Source organism: Microchirus variegatus, assembly GCF_963457635.1.
Source record: "Microchirus variegatus genome assembly, chromosome: 11".
Lineage (NCBI taxonomy): Eukaryota > Metazoa > Chordata > Actinopteri > Pleuronectiformes > Soleidae > Microchirus > Microchirus variegatus.
The window spans coordinates 12879294-12895830 of record NC_139812.1 but is presented as its reverse complement, the minus strand read 5'-3'; positions in this window follow the sequence as shown (position 1 = coordinate 12895830).

Genomic DNA, 16537 nt, shown 5'->3' with positions numbered 1-16537 from the left:
GACACATTAGAAAAGGTATAGTAGATACCTTTACCATAGTAAGAAAATGAGTGACACCAGGAACCATTTGGAAACCATTTTAAAAGGAAAAAGTTGAAAATTGAAATAGTTAAAAGTTGAATGGTAAATAGTTGTTTTTGTATTTTATAATTAATTTTTTACATTTTATGTGGAGTGTATAAATAAAAGCATATTTATATAATAAACATATATGAATAAAATGCACGTTTTTTTTTACTTGGTAATTAATTTTGTGCATAATTTTATATTGTTGTTGATAAATTAATGAAAGCAATAAAACAACCTGAAGAGCCGCTTGGGAGCCGAAAGAGCCGGTTCTTTTTAGTGAGCCGAGCCGAAAGAGCCGGTTCTCTAAAAAGAGCCGGAATTTCCATCACTATAATACAGTCATGATCTTAAAAGGGTCTTAAAACTAGGAGATCTGGTGAATATTAAGTCAAAAATATTGATGTCTATGATTATACAGGATATGTAGGTCTGAGTTTTATGGTTAAGATCAAACGGACACTAGAGGCAGTGTCCAAAGGTGCTGAGTCTACAGTAACATGTTAATGCAATTTGTTTTCAAATATTTCCATATGTTTAAGTTCAAATAACTAACTCGTCAAAAATAACTAAAAAAATAAATAAATAATTAAATTAAATAATTAAATAAAAAAATTAAGTCAACCATAAAGTTAGGTACAAAAGTTTTACTTGATGTAGAGAGGGCAATAAATACAGATTTTCAATGTCAATCACTACAGGCTGAAAGTAACATTTGGCATAACCTTAAATAATCGTCTCTCTGCCAGGTTTGTTTCCTCCTAAAGAAACGCACTCTAATCCTGCAACCTACAATCCCATTTATGAAATAAACTATGCAGGATAGCCCTGCATCCCTAAGACGAGTAACACAGAGTTTTGCTGGGGTACATAGAAATCCCCTGCTGGGAGGCCTCCCAACATGACGCGCAAAAAGACTATGAACACAAAAAGGTTCAAACCCAGTCTTTAGAGGGAAATAAACTTGACAGTGAGACAAGTCAGCATTAATATTGAACTCCAGTTTAGTTTGCGACAACAAAGGCTGATGGCAGTGCATAAAGTTTAAGACTTAAACTGCAGGGAACGCGTTATCCATTGCGCCACTAGCCCTGTGCTCCCATTCTTCCAGACCTCTTCCGAAAATTCATCCTCTCTGTGGCTCGCGTGTCGATGCTCTATTTTGGAAACAAGGAAAAATGGTTTTAGCCTCGACCACCTTTTCTTCCAAGATGTCAACCTGGTGAACACTTTCTAAGGCACTCACTCCCTGCACCAAAGTCATGTCATCATGGTGATCGTTTTTCATAACTGCATAATGTTCAGTTTGTAAAGAGACGTTCCCTGACCGGGAATCGAACCCGGGCCGCGGTGAGAGCGCCGAATCCTAGCCACGAGACCATCAGGGACTTTTTTGCTTTACTCCCAGCGGGTTTGACTGTAATTACGTACATACATGAAGAATTGATCATGAGAAGATTCCTGTTGGTCGTACACAAGAGTTGCTAGTTGGGTACACTGCCACGCCTTTTACCATCCTTTCTTCCAAGATTTCAACCTGGTGAACACTTTCTCAGCAACTCACTCCCTGCACCAAAGTCATGTCATCATGGTGATCGTTTTTCATAAGTGGATAATGTTCAGTTTGTAAAGAGACTTTCCCTGACCGGGAATCGAACCCGGGCCGCGGCGATGAAAGCACCGAATCCTAGCCACGAGACCATCAGGGACTTTTTTGCTGTCCTCCCTTGCTGTACTCCCAGCGGGTTTGACTGCAATTACGTACATACATGAAGAATTGATCATGAGAAGATTCCTGTTCATTGTACACAAGAGTTGCCAGTTGGGTTCACTGCTTCGCCTTATACCACCTTTTCTTCCAAGATTTCAGCCTGGTGAACACTTTCTCAGCAACTCACTCCCTGCACCAAAGTCATGTCATCATGGTGATCGTTTTTCATAAGTGGATAATGTTCAGTTTGTAAAGAGACTCTCCCTGACCGGGAGTCGAACCCAAGCCACGGCGGTGAAAGCACCGAATCCTAGCCACTAGACCATCAGGGACTTTTTTGCTGTATTCCCTTGCTGTACTCCCAGCGGGTTTGACTGCAATTACGTACATACATGAAAAATTGATCATGAGAAATTTCCTGTTGGTCGTACACAAGATTTGCCAGTTGGGTTCACTGCCTCGCCTTTTACCATCCTTTCTTCCAAGATGTTAACCTGGTGAACACTTTCTCAGCCACTCACTCCGTTTGTCTATTTACCAATGTTTCTGTCTTAAAACAGACCGAGCTAGCCAGGAGTCGGACCTAGAATCTTCTGATCCGTAGTCAGACGCGTTATCCATTGCACCACTAGCCCTGTGCTCCAATTTTTCCAGACCTCTTCCGAAAATTCCTCCTCTCTGTGGCTCGCGTGTCGATGCTCTATTTTGGAAACAAGGAAAAATGGTTTTAGCCTCGACCACCTTTTCTTCCAAGATTTCAACCTGGTGAACACTTTCTAAGGGACTCACTCCCTGCACCAAAGTCATGTCATCATGGTGATCATTTTTCATAACTGCATAATGTTCAGTTTGTAAAGAGACGTTCCCTGACCGGGAATCGAACCCGGGCAGCAGCGGTGAGGTTGCAGAATCCTAGCCACTAGACCATCAGGGACTTTTTTGCTGTATTCCCAGCGGGTTTGACTGCACTTACGTACATACATGAAGAATTGATCATGAGAAGATTCCTGTTGGTCGTACACAAGAGTTGCTAGTTGGGTACACTGCCACGCCTTTTACCATCCTTTCTTCCAAGATTTCAACCTGGTGAACACTTTCTCAGCCACTCACTCCCTGCACCAAAGTCATGTCATCATTTTTTATAACTGGATAATGTTCAGTTTGTAAAGAGACTTTCCCTGACCGGGAATCGAACCCGGTCCGCGGCGGTGAGAGCACTGAATCCTAGCCACTAGACCATCACAGACTTTTTTGCTTTACTCCCAGCGGGTTTGACTACAATAACGTACATACATGAAGAATTGATCATGAGAAGATTCCTGTTCGTTGTACACAAGAGTTGCCAGTTGGGTTCACTGCCTCGCCTTATACCACCTTTTTTTCCAACATTTCAACCTGGTGAACACTTTCTAAGGCGCTCATTCCCTGCACCAAAGTCATGTCATCATGGTGATCGTTTTTTATAACTGGATAATGTTCCGTTTGTAAAGAGACGTTCCCTGACCGGGAATCTAACCCGGGCCGCAGCGGTGAGAGCGCCAAATCCTAGCCACTAGACCATCAGGGACTTTTTTGCGTTACTCCCAGTGGGTTTGACTACAATAACGTACATACATGAAGAATTGATCATGAGAAGATTCCTGTTGGTCGTACACAAGAGTTGCTCGTTGGGTACACTGCCTCGCCTTTTACCATCCTTTCTTCCAAGATTTCAACCTGGTGAACACTTTCTCAGCCACTCACTCCGTTTGTCTATTTACCGATGTTTCTGTCTTAAAACAGACCGAGCTAGCCAGGAGTCAGCCTAGAATCTTCTGATCCGTAGTCAGACGCGTTATCCATTGCGCCACTAGCCCTGTGCTCCCATTCTTCCAGACTTCTTCCGGAAGTTCCTCCTCTCTGTGGCTCGCGTGTCAATGCTCTATTTTGGAAACAAGGAAAAATGGTTTTAGCCTCGACCACCTTTTCTTCCAAGATGTCAACCTGGTGAACACTTTCTAAGGCACTCACTTCCTGCACCAAAGTCATGTCATCATGGTGATCGTTTTTTATAACTGGATAATGTTCCGTTTGTAAAGAGACGTTCCCTGACCGGGAATCGAACCCTGGCCGCGGCGGTGAGAGCGCCGAATCCTAGCCACTACACCATCAGGGACTTTTTTGCTTTACTCCCAGCAGGTTTGACTGCAATTACGTACATACATGAAGAATTGATCACGAGAAGATTCCTGTTCGTTGTACACAAGAGTTGCCAGTTGGGTTCACTGCCTCGCCTTTTAACATCCTTTCTTCCAAGATTTCAACCTGGTGAACACTTTCTAAGGCACTCACTCCCTGCACCAAAGTCATGTCATCATGGTGATAATTTTTCATAACTGCATAATGTTCAGTTTGTAAAGAGACGTTCCCTGACCGGGAATCGAACCCGGGCCGCGGCGGTGAGAGCGCCGAATCCTAGCCACTAGACCATCAGGGACTTTTTTGCGTTACTCCCAGCGGGTTTGACTACAATTACGTACATACATGAAGAATTGATCATGAGAAGATTCCTGTTCGTTGTACACAAGAGTTGCCAGTTGGGTTCACTGCCTCGCCTTATACCACCTTTTCTTCCAACATTTCAACCTGGTGAACACTTTCTAAGGCGCTCATTCCCTGCACCAAAGTCATGTCATCATGGTGATCGTTTTTTATAACTGGATAATGTTCCGTTTGTAAAGAGACGTTCCCTGACCGGGAATCGAACCCGGGCCACGGCGGTGAGAGCGCCGAATCCTAGCCACTAGACCATCAGGGACTTTTTTGCTTTACTCCCAGCGGGTTTGACTACAATAACGTACATACATGAAGAATTGATCATGAGAAGATTCCTGTTGGTCGTACACAAGAGTTGCTCGTTGGGTACACTGCCTCGCCTTTTACCATCCTATCTTCCAAGTTTTCAACCTGGTGAACACTTTCTCAGCCACTCACTCCGTTTGTCTATTTACCGATGTTTCTGTCTTAAAACAGACCGAGCTAGCCAGGAGTCCAACCTAGAATCTTCTGATCCGTAGTCAGACGCGTTATCCATTGCTCCACTAGCCCTGTGCTCCCATTCTTCCAGACTTCTTCGGAAAGTTCCTCCTCTCTGTGGCTCGCATGTCGATGCTCTATTTTGGAAACAAGGAAAAATGGTTTTAGCCTCGACCACCTTTTCTTCCAAGATGTCAACCTGGTGAACACTTTCTAAGGCACTCACTCCCTGCACCAAAGTCATGTCATCATGGTGATCATTTTTCATAACTGCATAATGTTCAGTTTGTAAAGAGACGTTCCCTGAACGGGAATCGAACCCGGGCTGCGGCGGTGAGAGCACCGAATCCTAGCCACTAGACCATCAGGGACTTTTTTGCTTTACTCCCAGCGGGTTTGACTGCAATTACGTACATACATGAAGAATTGATCATGAGAAGATTCCTGTTCGTTGTACACAAGAGTTGCCAGTTGGGTTCACTGCCTCGCCTTATACCACCTTTTCTTCCAACATTTCAACCTGGTGAACACTTTCTAAGGCACTCACTTCCTGCACCAAAGTCATGTCATCATGGTGATCGTTTTTTATAACTGGATAATGTTCCGTTTGTAAAGAGACGTTCCCTGACCGGGAGTCGAACCCGGGCCGCGGCGGTGAGAGCGCCGAATCCTAGCCACTAGACCATCAGGGACTTTTTTGCTTTACTCCCAGCGGGTTTGACTGCAATTACGTACATACATGAAGAATTGATCACGAGAAGATTCCTGTTCGTTGTACACAAGAGTTGCCAGTTGGGTTCACTGCCTCGCCTTTTACCATCCTTTCTTCCAAGATTTCAACCTGGTGAACACTTTCTAAGGCACTCACTCCCTGCACCAAAGTCATGTCATCATGGTGATAATTTTTCATAACTGCATAATGTTCAGTTTGTAAAGAGACGTTCCCTGACCGGGAATCGAACCCGGGCCGCGGCGGTGAGAGCGCCGAATCCTAGCCACTAGACCATCAGGGACTTTTTTGCTTTACTCCCAGCGGGTTTGACTCCAATTACGTACATACATGAAGAATTGATCATGAGAAGATTCCTGTTCGTTGTACACAAGAGTTGCCAGTTGGGTTCACTGCCTCGCCTTATACCACCTTTTCTTCCAACATTTCAACCTGGTGAACACTTTCTAAGGCGCTCATTCCCTGCACCAAAGTCATGTCATCATGGCGATCGTTTTTTATAACTGGATAATGTTCCGTTTGTAAAGAGACATTCCCTGACCGGGAATCGAACCCGGGCCGCGGCGGTGAGAGCGCCAAATCCTAGCCACTAGACCATCAGGGACTTTTTTGCTTTACTCCCAGCGGGTTTGACTACAATAACGTACATACATGAAGAATTGATCATGAGAAGATTCCTGTTGGTCGTACACAAGAGTTGCTCGTTGGGTACACTGCCTCGCCTTTTACCATCCTTTCTTCCAAGATTTCAACCTGGTGAACACTTTCTCAGCCACTCACTCCGTTTGTCTATTTACCGATGTTTCTGTCTTAAAACAGACCGAGCTAGCCAGGAGTCAAACCTAGAATCTTCTGATCCGTAGTCAGACGCGTTATCCATTGCTCCACTAGCCCTGTGCTCCCATTCTTCCAGACTTCTTCCCGAAGTTCCTCCTCTCTGTGGCTCGCGTGTCAATGCTCTATTTTGGAAACAAGGAAAAATGGTTTTAGCCTCGACCACCTTTTCTTCCAAGATGTCAACCTGGTGAACACTTTCTAAGGCACTCACTTCCTGCACCAAAGTCATGTCATCATGGTGATCGTTTTTTATAACTGGATAATGTTCCGTTTGTAAAGAGACGTTCCCTGACCGGGAATCGAACCCGGGCCGCGGCGGTGAGAGCGCCTAATCCTAGCCACTAGACCATCAGGGAATTTTTTGCTTTACTCCCAGCGGGTTTGACTGCAATTACGTACATACATGAAGAATTGATCACGAGAAGATTCCTGTTCGTTGTACACAAGAGTTGCCAGTTGGGTTCACTGCCTCGCCTTTTACCATCCTTTCTTCCAAGATTTCAACCTGGTGAACACTTTCTAAGGCACTCACTCCCTGCACCAAAGTCATGTCATCATGGTGATAATTTTTCATAACTGCATAATGTTCAGTTTGTAAAGAGACGTTCCCTGACCGGGAATCGAACCCGGGCCGCGGCGGTGAGAGCGCCGAATCCTAGCCACTAGACCATCAGGGACTTTTTTGTTTACTCCCAGCGGGTTTGACTGCAATTACGTACATACATGAAGAATTGATCATGAGAAGATTCCTGTTCGTTGTACACAAGAGTTGCCAGTTGGGTTCACTGCCTCGCCTTATACCACCTGCTCTTCCAACCTTTCAACCTGGTGAACACTTTCTAAGGCGCTCATTCCCTGCACCAAAGTCATGTCATCATGGTGATCGTTTTTTATAACTGGATAATGTTCCGTTTGTAAAGAGACGTTCCCTGACCGGGAATCGAACCCGGGCCGCGGCGGTGAGAGCGCCAAATCCTAGCCACTAGACCATCAGGGACTTTTTTGCTTTACTCCCAGCGGGTTTGACTACAATAACGTACATACATGAAGAATTGATCATGAGAAGATTCCTGTTGGTCGTACACAAGAGTTGCTCGTTGGGTACACTGCCTCGCCTTTTACCATCCTTTCTTCCAAGATTTCAACCTGGTGAACACTTTCTCAGCCACTCACTCCGTTTGTCTATTTACCGATGTTTCTGTCTTAAAACAGACCGAGCTAGCCAGGAGTCGAACCTAGAATCTTCTGATCCGTAGTCAGACGCGTTATCCATTGCGCCAAGGATATCGCGTGTTTGTCGAGGTATCGCCAACCACAAATTCCGCGATATCACCCTCGCGGTCGCGGTTCAAATCCCGTGTCCGTCCGATCGTCCGCGATATCACCCTCGCGGTCGCGGTTCAAATCCCGTGTCCGTCCGATCGTCGAGGTGTCACCCTCGCGGTCGCGGATCAAATCCCGTGTCTGCCCGAACTTATTCAATCGCAAACTACATGTAAATAGACGGTTACGGTATTGATTAACAAGTGTTTGCTTGTAAACGTTTCAGTATTTATTTGGTTTATCGTAATGACTGTTTTCGTTATATTATTGCATGTATAAGCTTAATAACATTGTGTGCTGATCTATGATTAAACTATTTTGTTTAGCACAATTATTGGCTATTACCAGTAATATTAAAGGTAAAAGGTTACCATTTTCTTTTTATGTAAACCTTACTTACCTTTATGCAGTATCACACACTCCCCCACACTCACTCTTGTTATAGAATTACAATAACTTGCACTTAGCCCTTTGATATGATCAGACATTTCAAATTTGTGCATGGGACTAATAAAGGATTACTTAATATTATGATGTGTATTGTATTTGAATGAAAAAGAAGAATGTATGAAGTCATCTTAATACAAATTTATTACAAACAGTAAAAAAACACAAAAAACAAGCATTCTAATAAATATATACACATGTAAACAATGCAATTCCAGTGAAATGGTCACAGGTTATAGCAATATACATACTATACTACTTACATATAAAACAGAATACCTTATATTTACATATATACAGCACACACACACACACACACACACACACACAGAGTACCACTTAAAATAACTTAAGGTGGAGCATCTTTCTTCTTTCCGTAACCCCGGGCTTCAAGTGAAGCCCTCCACTCATCCAGCGTTATAGTGGCTGTGGCTTGGCAGTACCAATTGCCAAAGTACTGCTGGTGGGTGGCCGGGTCCCGCTCTCTCCTACACTGCTTGCATGTGATGGTGTCACTCTTCTTACTGTACTTCCTCTTTTTGGTGCCACTCTCCTCTTGCAGTATCTTCTTTTTGTGGTACTGCTGTGTGGTGTATGGCACAGCAGCTGCCGGTTTGGAAAGAACCACAGGGAGCAGAGGTTGTGGCGCAAGCAGGAGAGGTTGTGGCGCAGGCAAGAGAGGTTGTGGCACAAGTAGGAGAGGTTGTGGGACAGGCTGGGGAGGCTGGGGCGCAGGCAGGATAGGTTGTGGCATAAGCAGGAGAGGTTGTGGGACAGGCTGGGGAGGTTGTGGAGCTGGTTGAGGGGTTGGCTCAAGAGGAAAGGCGGCAACAAAAGGCGACCAAAGACCAGTAGATGGAGCCACTGGAAGCTTCAGTCGCTGTTTGAGTTGTGCCGTCCCTGCAGTGTTAGGGGGCAGGAGAAAAAGATGGGGTGCCAGACTGCTGGTAGGGACACAGGGTTGGCCTTTCCTCTCAATAGCAAGAGGCAAGCTCTCTCTGCTCACATTGATGGTAGAGGTAGAGAGGCCTTGCTCCAGCAAGCTCTTCTCCTGCCGTTTTTGACGTTTACAGTACCTATAAATATTTCAAGTATAAATGTGTTTGTATACCATAGTGTATTATATATTTATGGATATCTACACAGAACATCGCACACAGATACTCGTTATTCCCTTTCATTAACTCACCAACTAGAAACGGTTGCAGTATTCATCACTGGGAGCTGGATGGTGGTCTTCTCCATCACCAGGGCATTGTTCAAAATCACTTGGCGAAAGTGAAGGTATGCTCTGGTGACAAGGCTCCACCGCGCTTTCCTGACTCCATCAATGCGCCTGGGTCCACTATACTCCTGGCACAGTTGAACAAAAAGTGCCTCACACACACGATTGCAGTTAGGCCACTGAGCTGGGCTTTTCCCTCCTGCAAAGCATCTGCAAAGATATTGGCAGTATTAGTGTTCATTAAAAAAAACTATATAATAGCATTGTCATACTTGCTCAAAAAAAGCATACATACCGCTTTGTACTCTCCACACCAGGTGCAACAATTTTTTTTGTGGCCCTGAATCTACCTTTAGGAAGTGTATCTTGGTAGCGTGGAGGGTATATTGTTCGCCTTTTGTCATAGTCTGACAAACACTCCCAAAGAGCAATGACTTCAGCAGCCTCGTCTCTTGACAGGGCAAGACTGTGGTCTTTCAATTTAAATAAATGACCTGTCAGGTCCTGTACTGCTTGGAAGCCCTCGATGTTGTCTGGTCCAACAGAGTCCTACATTAAACAAATGGTGGAAAAAAAAACATTTCAAATATGAGGCCTATTTGCTTTTATTGCAGATGCAACTCAAAAATGGAAAAATGTAATGTAAATGTAAACCTACATCATGACTGGTGGATGTTGAAGGCTGTTCCTCTGCCATGCTGGGAGTGTTTTGCTGGGGAGCTAAATTAGAACACAGTTAAGCAAAGACAGATTCCAGTTTCAGTTATCAGTAATGTTAATATATTTTCATGATGGATAAACAAGTGTGCACTAACAATGTATTTTAGACTGCTATGCATCTGTCTTTTAAGTATGCAACATCTTGATTTGCTTTGACCTCTGACCTTGATGAGTGCAAAGCATTGCTCGATCTGGAGCAGCAACCGGTGCTGGAGCAGGAGCCGAAGAAGAAGCAGAAGAAGCAGAAGCAGCAGCAGCAGCAGCAACAGGAGCAGAAGCAGCAGCTGGAGCAGGAGCAGCAACAGGAGCAGGAGCAGCAACAGGAGCAGGAGCAGAGGCAGCAGCAGGAGCAGCAGCCGGAGCAGAAGCAGCAGGAGCAGCAGCCGGAGCAGCAACAGGAGCAGGAGCAGCAGCTAAAGCAGCAACAGGAACTGAAGCAGGAGCAGGAGCAGGAGCAGGAGCAGGAGCAGGAGCAGGAGCAGGAGCAGGAGCCGCAGCAGACTGTTTCGGAGGCCAAATTGTGTCCAGTGTAGCAACAGTTGGATCCTCCATTCCAACTGACTCCACAAGAGAGTCTCCCTCTGCCACAGTGATGTCCTCCGTTTCCAGAGTTGTCAGGGCCAACTTGTAGTCCTCCATAACCACATTGTTCTGGTTGTAGAGGTATTCAATACCTATAAGCTCTCCTGAAACAATAAAAACAAGCCTCATTAGATACTGACAAAGACATGTACCTGCCTAAAGTGTAATAATGAATTATGTGCATACCAGTGTATTTCCGAGGTGGGTTGTACTCCACCAGTTTTCTTCCGAGCACCTCCTCTGACAGCTGGTTGGCTGCATGCCTAAGTAGACCACTGTAGGAGTGTGGCCCTGCTGTCCCCTCTGCTGTCACGGTCCTGTCCTCGTTCCATCTGGCAAGACCATCAACCAGATAGGCCTGGAAAAAGGTGTCACTTGCCAGGGTTCCTTTAAGAAAATGTAAATATTTACATCGTGATTCCATGCATGCAAACATATTAAACCATGTAATAAATATTACTCTACACCTTAAAATAGCTAACAATATGTACAGTTTACCTGGGATGAATCTGTTCATGTGCAGATGGAAATTCTCCAAGGAAGTTGAACCTCTGGCACACCGGTAGGTCGGAAGCACATGACCACCCTTCTTCAGTGTCCCAGTCTGTGTATACAGCTGGAAACCTGGAGGGTCCTGGAGGCAGGGGATGTGCTTGCACTGGGCCTTAAAGATTTCTGCCATCCTTGCAGAGTTGATCAGAGGCACACCGAGCGTGTTGCAGCCTCTCTCTCCATCATATGCCTCTATCAACTCCTGAAGCTTGGCTTTCATCTCCCCGCTCTCACGGACAGTCCTCCTGCAGTGAAGCTGCATCTCTGCCTTGGTTATTAGGCGTGTCACATCTCTGTCTGTGGGACGCATGTGACACGCCTCCAGCTCTGCGCGCTTGGCTGCCTTGAGTCTCTGCAGGTCACTGACATCCCACACAAAAATGCACCGGGTCAGCTGGGCCATGAAGCTGGCGTAAAGCGCATGAGATTCGGTTGTGCATCCCGTTGCAATCCTCCTCATAAAGTGCCATACATCGAGCTGAATCCTCATGGCCGGCCACGCTCCAAAGATTTTCTTTAGGTGTGAGTTCCCACAGCAGTCGCGGTCCACATATAAAATCTCTGGAGGTGGCACACCTGCGTCATTGTAGCGATTCACAAGACCCTCTGCCATCCTCATCAGGCCCCAGCCCTCACTGGCTGTGAGAACGGACATGATCACATGACCATGTTCGTTCCCAATGTTAGTGGCCCAAGCAGCTGTAGACCGGGCCTCACCTGCCAGCTTTCTCACAATTTTCTTCGTCGAGTCCATCTTCAGGACCTGGCCAAAGAGTGAGGTAATGGAAGCTTTCACTTCCTCCAGTCTGCTGAGGACATCCTGGGCATAAACCTGCATCAGCCAGCGATGCTTAGCCACTGCAGGCATAGCTGGCAAGTCCCCCAGCGGGACTGGAGAAATCAGGCCAGAGGAGATGGCACGAGCAACTCCTCTGTACTCAGTGAGGAACTGAATCTGTCTTCCAAGCCAGCTCTCCGCATGCTGCTCTTCCAGCTGCTTCTGAAGCTGGCTGCTGCTGTTTCCCAAGCCCCGCTGACGCATGAGGCGCACGACTTGCATGTCGCACCCCAGCTTGAACGTCAGGAGACATGGGAACTGGATGCGGTGGCCTATGTCGAGCTGGGAGACGATGTCATAGCTCCAACCGATCACCTTGCGTTTGCAGCTCTTACAGGCAAGATATTCCGATGCCAAAAAGTAAGAGCTGCTGACACCAATCACCTGCCTGACTCGCTGATGTAGGCCCGCAGAGGTCAGCTCTGATTTCCCACAGTCTGTATGAGGACAGAGGAGCCGCACACGCCAAAGCTTCCTTGGCATCCACAGGAAGAGGGGGTGACCAAAGAACTGCTCCAGTGACGGTACAGAACCAGAGGTCAGTGATGGCCGGGGTGGGTACCACCACATTCTGTCCACCTTTTCAAGGTCCAACTCTGCCTGATTTGATCGTGACCACCGGAACAGGGCCTTCGAAATCCAGCGCTGGTCAACTTCAAGCAGGGCAGGGATCCAACCAGCAGGCAGGCAAATTCTGTTCTCTGTAAAACAGATATGAGAACATATTTAAAAACAATTATAACAAATAGACATATAGAGTAGAGAAGAGGAGAGAGGGTGTGTAAGTATTTTATAAAAATACATACGTGGCATGTGTGACTCCACCTCTTGAACAGCCAGCAGAAGTTCGCTGTCACTGGGCTCATCCTTAATGGGAGCTGGATTGGTTGGCACTGTGTCTGTGGTCGATCCAGCAGGGGATAGAGCAGGAACAGCTGAAAAGAATGACATCAAAACAGAATACATTACAAATATGAAAACATCTACAACTCTATGTTACAAAAAAACTTTCTCTAGTTGTATACTTACATGGCTGAAACTTCGGTGGCACTAGAAGCCTCTTGACAGACCTCTGGATGTTCTTGTGGGACACACCTTTCCCCACCAACAACGACCGAAGGGCAGAAACAGGCACTGAGGATGGCTGTGTGGAGGTGGAGCGCTGTGTGGAGGTGGAGGGCTGTGTGGAGGTGGAGGGCTGTGTGGAGGTGGAGGGCTGTGTGGAGGTGGAGGGCTGTGTGGAGGTGGAGGGCTGTGTGGAGGTGGAGGGCTGTGTGGAGGTGACCTGTTTGCGCTGTGATCTCGACTCCTTCTTGAACTGAATGGCATAACGCCCCTCTGGAAAGAATGAAATATACTTCACCAAGGTTCTTTTATTAACAAGATTGTTGATGGAGTCAGAGCTTCCAGATTCCTCCGACATTGATGCGCCCACATATCCAGCATACCCCAGCGCATTCTCAGCCAACCACAGAAATGTTTGTCCCCTGAAAAGACCAAACTGCAGCTGATGCTGGCCGAGAAGATGCTGCTCGTTGTTTGGGTCTCCACCACGACTCAGAACAGCCACCCTTGCTGACTCTTTGACTCTGTCTGGAGACAAAGCTCGGGTCCATGGCCTATTCTCCGCCTTTACTTTCTTGGCCTCCTCAGAATCAAAGAGACTGGCATGACCGTCTCCCCTCTTCCTAAATTTAGGATTCATTCTGTTACTAATTCTGGAACAAAAACAAACAACGACAGTTAAAATATGCTTGGTCTGATATCTTACTGCAAAGTATGCGTATATGCATGTGTGGGGACATGAATGTATGTTTATGTATATACTGTTGCCCATAAAGTCGGAATAAAATATTTTATACCTCTTCTCATGAAATGATTGTGACAATGTGATTTATTCTTGATAGATGAAGTGTATATCTTCTCAAAACTTTATTGATCAATATCTTCCAAACATATAAGTGAAAATTCAAACACATAAATAACATTAAAAGATCAATGTGTCTGAACACAAAATCATTCCAACTTTAATAGTGTATCTGCCTTACAAATATATTTTTCTGTCCATACAATGTATTTGTTGATTATGCTTTTACCTTCTTTTTTTAATATCATAATGCAGAATATAATAATTTAGCATTTTCATAAAACAATCAAAAATACATTGACTTCTCCATACATATCTGTTTTGGCCTGCTTTAGATAACAGGGGGTCCAAATAAACAATAACATATTACGTTGTTTAACTGTGTGACACTCCATCTTGTTCTAACGTCACTCTTTAACATTTATTAACAGTGTTTCAAACTGGCTCAAAGTTGTGACTGGTGTCAGCATGTAAAATAAATGGCGAATTGTCCGTATGTTAATGTTACAGTCGTTCGTCTGTAGTTACAGCATGCAACGCAAATGAATGAAATGTTCATCATTAATGTTTAAACAATAAACGTAAAGATTACGTTGTTTAACTGTGTGACACTCCATCCTGTTCTAACGCCACTCTTTAACATTTATTAACAGTGTAGTGAAGTTACACGGTTTCAAACTGGCTCAAAGTTGTGACTGTTGTCAGCGTGTAAAATAAATGGCGAATTGTCCGTCTGTTAATGTTACAGTCGTTCGTCTGTAGTTACAGCATGCAACGCAAATGAATGAAATGTTCATCATTAATGTTTAAACAATACACGTAAATATTACGTTGGGAAACTGTGTGACATTTACACGTCAATCTTGTTCTAACGTCACTCTTTAACATTTATTAACAGTATAGTGAAGTTACACGGTTTCAACCTAGCTTAAAGTTGTGACTGTTGTCCGCGTGCTTGAATAAATGGCGAAATGTCCGTCTGTTAATGTGACAGTCGTTCGTCCGCAGTTACAGTATGCAACGCAAATGAATGAAATGTTCATAATTGACGTTAGGGGTGTTTGATAACTAGCACCGTAAGTATATTAATTCCGCGTCACAATATATAATATATAAGACACAAACACTTTGAAACATTAGAATGACAAGGTACTTACTGTAAATACAACGTAAGCGCAACAAGTTGTCCGTCGGTCCTCAGCGAAGCAGCGGCTCTCAAATCTTGGTAGCAATAGCGATTGTGATTGGTCATATCGTGGTAGCCGACGGCGAGAGCTGATTGGCTCTCGCCATTCTTGGTAGCAGGGCGGCGTCTGATTGGTCAATTCGTGGTAGCATTCTTGGTAGCGATACGTGATCTGATTGGCTCTCGCGCGACGTCAGAACCTCGACAGACAAGCGACAGGGAGCGCCACTAGCCCTGTGCTCCCATTCTTCCAGACTTCTTCCGGAAGTTCCTCCTCTCTGTGGCTCGCGTGTCAATGCTCTATTTTGGAAAAAAAAGAAAAATGGTTTTAGCCTCGACCACCTTTTCTTCCAAGATGTCAACCTGGTGAACACTTTCTAAGGCACTCACTTCCTGCACCAAAGTCATGTCATCATGGTGATCATTTTTTATAACTGGATAATGTTCCGTTTGTAAAGAGACTTTCCCTGACCGGGAATCGAACCCGGGCCGCGGCGGTGAGAGCGCCGAATCCTAGCCACTAGACCATCAGGGACTTTTTTGCTTTACTCCCAGCGGGTTTGACTGCAATTACGTACATACATGAAGAATTGATCATGAGAAGATTCCTGTTCGTTGTACACAAGAGTTGCCAGTTGGGTTCACTGCCTCGCCTTTTACCATCCTTTCTTCCAAGATTTCAACCTGGTGAACACTTTCTAAGGCACTCACTCCCTGCACCAAAGTCATGTCATCATGGTGATCATTTTTTATAACTGCATAATGTTCAGTTTGTAAAGAGACGTACCCTGACCGGGAATCGAACCCGGGCCGCGGCGGTGAGAGCGCCGAATCCTAGCCACTAGACCATCAGGGACTTTTTTGCTTTACTCCCAGCGGGTTTGACTACAATAACGTACATACATGAAGAATTGATCATGAGAAGATTCCTGTTGGTCGTACACAAGAGTTGCTCGTTGGGTACACTGCCTCGCCTTTTACCATCCTTTCTTCCAAGATTTCAACCTGGAGAAAACTTTCTCAGCCTCTCACTCCGTTTGTCTATTTACCGATGTTTCTGTCTTAAAACAGACCGAGCTAGCCAGGAGTCGAACCTAGAATCTTCTGATCCGTAGTCAGACGCGTTATCCATTGCGCCACTAGCCCTGTGCTCCCATTCTTCCAGACTTCTTCCGGAAGTTCCTCCTCTCTGTGGCTCGCGTGTAAATGCTCTATTTTGGAAACAAGGAAAAATGGTTTTAGCCTCGACCACCTTTTCTTCCAAGATGTCAACCTGGTGAACACTTTCTAAGGCACTCACTCCCTGCACCAAAGTCATGTCATCATGGTGATAATTTTTCATAACTGCATAATGTTCAGTTTGTAAAGAGACGTTCCCTGACCGGGAATCGAACCCGGGCCGCGGCGGTGAGAGCACCGAATCCTAGCCACTAGACCA